Source organism: Sturnira hondurensis, unplaced genomic scaffold, assembly GCF_014824575.4.
Source record: "Sturnira hondurensis isolate 20B ecotype Veracruz unplaced genomic scaffold, ASM1482457v3 Scaffold0004474, whole genome shotgun sequence".
Classification (NCBI taxonomy): domain Eukaryota; kingdom Metazoa; phylum Chordata; class Mammalia; order Chiroptera; family Phyllostomidae; genus Sturnira; species Sturnira hondurensis.
In genome coordinates this window covers 2,610,083-2,617,635 of record NW_028077105.1, presented here as the reverse complement: position 1 = coordinate 2,617,635, position 7,553 = coordinate 2,610,083, and the positions used below count along the sequence as shown (strand labels likewise).

Sequence of the window (7,553 nt, the reverse complement as noted above, 5' to 3'; positions counted from 1 at the left end):
TTGACCCATGGAGGCATTGCAATATTAATGCAAGACAAATATAAAAAGAAAACAAAGTAAACAACCGCAGCGATAAAACAATAGCAAACTCCAGTGCCACCCACTTTGCATGTATAGAAGAAATTATGCTGCTCCTCCTTAAATAAGGGGTTTGCAATGTGTTGTCCCTTTTCTGCAGGGGCGGGGGTGCTTATTGATGCTGCATCTGTTTTGTCAGAGCGTCAGCTAATGGAGAAAGTTAATTGTGTTGGTTGTAAGGCCACCTGTCACACACATGCCTCATTTCCATACTAATGGTCCAGCAGTGGCAGGCAGTGTGCTCTCTGCAGTAACAGCTACTGCCTCTTTGGAAACGTGGGCCAAATGTGCCTATGCAGCAACTGTAGGCCTCGGATGCGAATGCCTCTAGTATTGTGTTGACTAGGGCTTGTATTAACCCCCTACTGACGGCTCTGAACTGGATTGGCTGTAAAACTGGGGATGCTGTAAATGCCACTGTAGAGGAGGACTGAGTCCTTGGCGAACCTACTGGGAGAGGCAGCTTTTGGGCTTCAGGGTTTTAGTAAATAATCCTCTGTATAATCTACCCACCCTACATTAGGGGCAAGGGAGAGAAGGAGAGAGAGAGTGAGGAAGAGAGAGGCAGAGATGACATTCTTGATATTCCACTTTTCCTTTAAGAACAGCCTCTGAATTATTTCATTAGAGTATTTTGCATTATTTTCTATGAGCATTTTCACTTCCTTCCTTTGCCCTTTCAATCAGTTTGCATCCCTAAGAAAACCTGCAGATCAGTCTCATTCACAAGGCAAAGGCGAGTTTTAGAGCTCTGAGGAATCAGGTTTCCAGTTTTGTCGCCAAAATTATGGAAAGCAGCCTTGGCTCTTGACTGCAAAGAACTGCACTCTGGGCAGTACTTCATCCAGGACTACTTTTTAAAAATATATATATTTTATTGATTATACCATTACAGTTGTTCTATTCCCCTTCATTCCCCTCCACCCGCACACCCCCTCCCCCACCATTCTCCCCCCCTTAGTTTATAACCACGTGTCTCAAGTTCTTTAGATTCTATATTTCCCCTACTATTCTTGCCCTCGCCCTATCTATTTTCTACCTACTGTCTATGCTATTTCCTGTACCTTCTCCCCCCTTCTCCTCCTCCCACTCCCCTGTTGCTAAACCTCTATGTGTTCTTCATTTCTATGGTTCCACTCCTGATCTAGCTGTCCTCCTGGGTTGCTTTTGTTTAAGGTGTGGTTGTTGATAACTGTGAGTTTGCTGTCCTTTCACTGTTCATATTTTTTATCTTCTTTTTCTTAGATAAGTCCCTTTAACATTTCATATAATAAGGGCTTGGTGATGATGACCTCCTTGAACTTGACTTTATCTGTCCTTCCATTCTAAATGAAAGCTTTGCTGGTTAAAGCAATCTTGGCTGTAGGTCTTTGGATTTCATGCCAGGACTACTTTTTACACATCATTTGACTCTCAGGCACAGTTGAGGAATCAATGCCCTTGAGAAGAGGTCGATGAATATTTTAGTGGGAAACTATTAGATGCGATTTGAGAGAGGTGGCCGTCGCCTCGCTGAGGCAGGCCAGAGATTGAGAACCATGTCTTCCCAGCTCCTACTCCCAAGGATGCAGGAAAACACTGGGTTTGGTTTCATTGTGATCCTCATACGAACAGCTTCCTGCGACCTCACACAGCCCTCATAAAGGGATGTGGGGCTAAAAGCTGAACGCTGCAGCACCGACTGCCCTCAGCGACGCAGGGAACGCGTGGGCCAGATTGCTCCATTTTAAAATGGCCAATTTGAGTTGAATTGATGATTGTTTTAGGCTGGGATTTCTATTCTTGTATCAACATAAATTTTAGAGTGAATGTCACAGTCACTTGGAGGGGGCTCAAAGTCAGGTGGGAAACTGGTTTTGACCATGCAGCCAGCAGAGTTTTCTAAGTTGTGACATTCTTTCTGGAATATGTTCAGTCCGAGTTGTTCAGCGGATAAGGGTGTGCTGTCTTCTGGAAGTAGCTTCAGGGAAGCCTGGGACACAGGAGACTGCAGTTTTATATGTGTCCTGGGGTTTTTTTACAGAAACCCAGGCAGGTAAATTTCCCAGCTGACTTCCATGAGGTACAAATTTGCCAGTGTGCCACAGAGTTTTCTGAGTGATATAGAAGGGAGTTGGCCACAATGGAAACCTGTCAGAGTCCATAAGAATGTTAATGGGTGAGGAGAGACTATAAAGTTCAGGTCTGTGAACTCAGCCAGGCCATCACTGCTGTGCAGAAGTCCTGCATGTCTCTAGTGTACACATTTTCCTGTTTCCCACCATAACTATTTCAAGGCTTTATCATTTTCCCCCAGCTTCCCATTTAGAAGACAACTTTATTTTGCATTTCACAGAGAAGATGGGTGTAACTGGAGAAAAATTCTCTCCCAAATTTTGACTCCAAGCTATACCAATAAACTGATACTTTTATCCTTATTTTTCATCTCCCCTCCCCTCCCCTCCCCTCCCCTCCCTTCCCTCCCCTTCCTTTCCTTCCCTTATTCTCCCCTCCGCTCCTCTCCTCCCCTCTCTTCTCCCTTTCTGCTCTCATCTCCTCTCTTCCTCTTTCTCTCTCTCCACGCTTGCACCCTCCCACAAGTAAGTACACATAAGTGTGCACCTTATGACAGATCAGCCTGGGGGTGAGTAAGGCCATGCTCAGACAAATATGAATTAGGTAAATCATGGTCTCTCAAGAATTGACAAAGAAAGACATATATGTACATCAGCAATTACAGTTGTCTGACAGGTGCCACATCCACGGTGTGGGAACACAGGAGAGGGATATATAATCAGACTGAGGGTTAGGAAAAACGAAGTTATGTTTAGAAAGATTCAAGGTGATAAAAAAGGAGAGAAGAGAAATTTAAGCAGATGAAATGGCATGATTGAAAGGGTTTCACCTGTCCCAGGATCTGAATGCACTTTGGGTGGGTGACAGAGAAGCAATCCTGTGTGGTCAAGTAGAGAACAGAGATAAGTCACCAAGGGCCACACGAAATGAACCAATGGACATTAATTTCACCTTTGAAGTTGTCCGGAATCATTGAGGACATCCTAAACAAGGAAAGGAAGTGGCAGTAGTGTGGAAGCTGAGACGGGAACAAGGCTGTAGTCAGTGGATGAGTCATTGCAGTGTCCAGACGAGAAGTTTTAAACAGACTGACAATGTCATTATAGTAGTGATGACTCAGGACTGAAGGAAGAAGGTGGAAAGAGGATAATGTGACTGCTGAATTACCGATTTGGGCAGTGGGTGGATGGTGCAATAGTTTGATACTAGAGGACACAATGAATTTTAAAGGAAAGATGCTCAGTTCAGCAAACCGTTTTCCTGGAAGAGTGGCCTGGCCTGGGATTTCTCTGGAGTGGTGGCAATTGAAGCCACTGTAGATGAAATCACTGCAGGCCAGCATGTGGCCTGGGGTACATGAGGGCTAAGGACAGCTCTAGTGAACACTGCTGGGAAGGAGCAAAGGATGATGGAAGAGTCACCAAAGAGTGAAGGAATATTGACAGAGGTCCTAGGAAAATTAGGGGAAAGGACTTTTCTGAATGCAAAGGGGGGAGAGAAATTGAAGAGGAAGGGAGTAGCCAACAGTGTCAAATGTTATGAAGAATTTAAGTGAAATAAAAACCAGAAGGTGACTCCTGCATTCGTCAACATGTAAGCCAATGGTGTCCTCCACCAGCGCCCTGTGGACTTGGGTGGTTTGCAGAGATGAACGGCAGGGAACGGGAGGTAAGGACAGGACACCACAAGCCTACAGAGCCAAGCCCAGTGCCTGGCAACCTAGCGGTTGCTCAGTAAACAGCTGTTGCATGAATGGCCAAATGAGTGACTCTCCCTAGGACCACCGTTCTCTCTGGCACCTAACATTCTCAAATATTATGAATTCTTACCAATCTCTTCGCAGTGCCTCCTCTACTCCTCTTCTTCGGTTTTCTTGTTACCCCTTTAGTTTTATTTCCTTTTACTTAAATAAAAATGTTCAGACAAAAATGAAACAATATTGACCCATGTTGAAACTCCCCTTGTTCCAGTGCCACGAACCATCTCTTTGTTGAATTGGATCCAAGGTTTCGAATACTGGAAGAATGTTTTCTCAATTTTTGGATGCTCTTCACAGTGTAAAGGCCACAAATGTGGCACACTTGGGTGTATAATCTTTAATATTAACATTCTCCTCATTACTTTTTTCTGAGTCTAGATACCACAAAAACAAGAAATCAAAGCTTCCATTGTCTCCACGGATCCAAGCTTCCCCTCTCCGCCATGTCCCATGGGCCTGTGCCTGAGAAACGCGAGAGAAGGGCAACCTCTTTATCGTGGTGCGTCTCCTCTCTTCCTTAGACAAAACGCTACCGTGTTACCTAGAACACAGCTAAGCGTGTAAATCCTACCACCCTCACTGGCTGTTTCACAGGGAGAGAGTCACAACCTGAACCCACACTGGAAAAGTGGCTGGGAGGATTCTTTGGAAAAAGAAGCACAGAGTACTCAGAAGGCCCAGCCCAAAAGGTCAGGCTGCTAATGACATGCAAAGGGGTTAAAAAGCCGAGCATTTACCGTGCATATTTTTCTTGTGTTAAGAGCTATTTTCCTTCATGAAGCTACTGTGGGAACAGATCTCATCCTGGCTGTGTTCAGCCCACTGCCAGGTAGTTTGAGGAGATCTGCTAATTCATTTTAAAAGCAACTACACATAATATTTGTAATAAAAAGCTAGAAACACGTTTTTATTTCTCTTCTGAGAGAACACAAGCTGCTTACCTAAACTGGCTATCAAAGTAAAAAATCTAGCATAATTTTTGCTGAGTAATGTTACTATTTTCCAGCTTCTGCAGCTTTGCTCCGGCAGGCTCCGCCACCCACAATGCCCGCCATCTCCACTTTCCCCTGTGGGGACGACGGAAGTCCTGGCTGTGACCCATGGCAGGGACTTGGAGTAATGTCTGGTATAGAAACTGTTTTTGCTGCAACTGCTGAGCAAATGCAAACCACTGTCCCAAGAGCAATTCAAGTCTGAGAAGTAGGATAGTGAGCAAGAGAATGAAGGGGAAGATCAAGGGCCAAGAAACTAAGTGCTGCACCTGAGGACTGGGGGAGACCCCGTTCTCCAGACATCAGTGCTTGAGACAAAAGAACCTTTGGGTGAAGTATGTGTCCCGTGGGGTTGAGAAGGTGGTTGTGTGGGCTGGGTAGTCCAAGACTGGGTCTTGCACCAGAACAAACTATTAGATTAGAAGAGAAAACCTGTAAGGTCCAGAAGGAGGTCAAAAGCACATTTGCTGAAGCAATGCCCCAACATTATTTTTCTATCAATCAATTACCTTTGTGCCAGATCGAGGCCCTCCAAGGTACACACTACCCCTCTTAATCACATACATTCTCTTGTTAATCATGCAGAAGCCATTTCTATTCTAATTGTGAAATTGTATTTGACATTGTGGCCCTAGTGGTGTTTTCTCATTGATGATTGAATTTTAAAAATTCAAATGGATGTTTATATGTGATTTTTATGTCTTTGAGAGTCAAGGATGCAGACAGGATGGATGGTCTGGTTGTTATGAGCACAGGTCTAGGGATCAAGCGCTCTGCTCTGATTTCTCCAAACATGAACTCAGACAAGATAGTTTCAACTTTGGCTGCTAGTCCGTAGGGCTGTTGGGCAGATTAAACGAATTGATTTTCCCATGCACGTATGTTAATACAGTTCCAGGCTCCACGTAGTCTAGACTCATCCACCTAGGACTCAAGGCTAGGTCTTTGAAAACCTAGAATCTGAAACTGCAGAGTTAATACTTTCCTGGCTCCTGTTTAAGTTTTCTCGTAAGAGGACAGTTCTCCAGGTCTCCTTTAAGGAGGAAGTGTATGATGGTGAGGGCCATGAGCGCAGATGTCTCTGGATAAGATTTTCTTTGTTCTTATTAGGTAATTAGATTTTGTCTTTGACAATCCACATAACCGAGTCCCATAAATGATTTAATGTTGGTTGTACAATTTGCTTCTATTAGTTGCTACTCTATTTGAAAGCCACGGACGTGCTATCAGCCGGTGTGGTGTGTGAGAGCTGTGCACTCTCTCTTTTTACAGATGCGGCGTCCTCTCCTGTCGGGATTTCACTCCCGTATCAGCACAAGGCTCACCAGATCCACCTTCATTTATTCAGTAAATAGTTGCTGAGTGCTCACTGTACGTTGGCTCTGGGTTAGGTGCTGAAGAAAATTGTGGAATGGTGTCCAGATTTAGCATATAAAAATAGTGTAGAAATATAATGATATTTTTAAAGAATTCTCATTTATTTGAAATCCAAATCTACTCAGGCATCTGCTTTTTAGCTGGCAAGCCTAAGTTAAGGTCTTTGTTTTCAAATGGTTCTCCACCGAGCGAGGGATATAGTCAAGAATCCTCAGGTGGCCTCTTTTTTTTTTCTGGTTGGAACCATGAAGGGCGCAGAAGAGAAGAGGAAGAAGGTTCCTGCTGCACCAGAAACCCTTAGGAAAAAGCAAAGGAATTTTGCAGAGCTGAAAGTCAAGCACCTGAGAAAGAGGTTTGCCTAAAAGATGCTTCGAAAGGCAAGGAGGAAGCTTATCTATGAAAAAGCTAAGCACTATCACAAGGAACAGAGGCAGGTGTGCAGAACTGAGATTCAAATGGCTAGAATGGCAAGGAAAGCTGGCAACTTCTATGTACCTGCAGAACTGGCATTTGTCATCAGGATCAAAGGTATCTATGGTGGGAGCCCAAAGATCCGAAAGGTGCTGCAGTTTCTTGGCCTTCACCAGATCTTCGATGGTACCTTTGTTAAGGTCAACAAGGCTTCGATTAACATGCTGAGGATTGTGGAACCATATATTGCATGGGGGTACCCTAACCTGAAGTCAGTAAATGAATCATCGATCTACAAGCGTGGGTGTGGGAAAATTAACAAAAAAATGAATTGCCCTGACAGATAAAGCATTGATTGCTCGGTCTCCTGGTAAATACGGCATAATCTGCATGGAGGATCTGATTCATGGGATCTATACTGTTGGAAAACGCTTCAAAGAAGCAAACGACTTCCTGTGGCCCTTCAAATTATCTCCTCCACGAGGTGGGATGAAGAGAAAGACCACTCATCTTCTAGAAGGTGGAGATGCTGGTAACAGGGAGGACCAGATCACCAAGCTTACTAGAAGGATGAACTAAGGTATCTACCTTGGTCATTTTGGTAATCTGGTCAGTTAACAAACAGGAGCTGCTTTAAAATTGAAAAAAAAAAAAAAAGAATGCACAGGTGACCACCGCACCATGTAGTGAAAGCTCTGAGAAATTCTAAGGATATCCCAGAGAAAGGGGTATCAAAGCTGAGATCTGAGGGATGAATAGGGGTTCACCCAGCAAGTGTTCTGCCTGGGAAGGTGCTGCAGGCAGAGGGACCAGTCAGCCTGAGGAAAGGTCTGAGGCAGAAAGCAGCTTGAGGAGTTTGTTGGAATGCTGCCTGATTTAAC

General features: G+C 44.3%; 1 pseudogene; it reads left to right on the top strand.

Annotated features, from left to right (window-relative positions):
* The first annotated feature begins 6,506 nt into the window (after window positions 1-6,506).
* LOC118986789 (60S ribosomal protein L7-like) lies at window positions 6,507-7,251 on the top strand (annotated as a pseudogene).
* The last annotated feature ends 302 nt before the right edge of the window (window positions 7,252-7,553 follow it).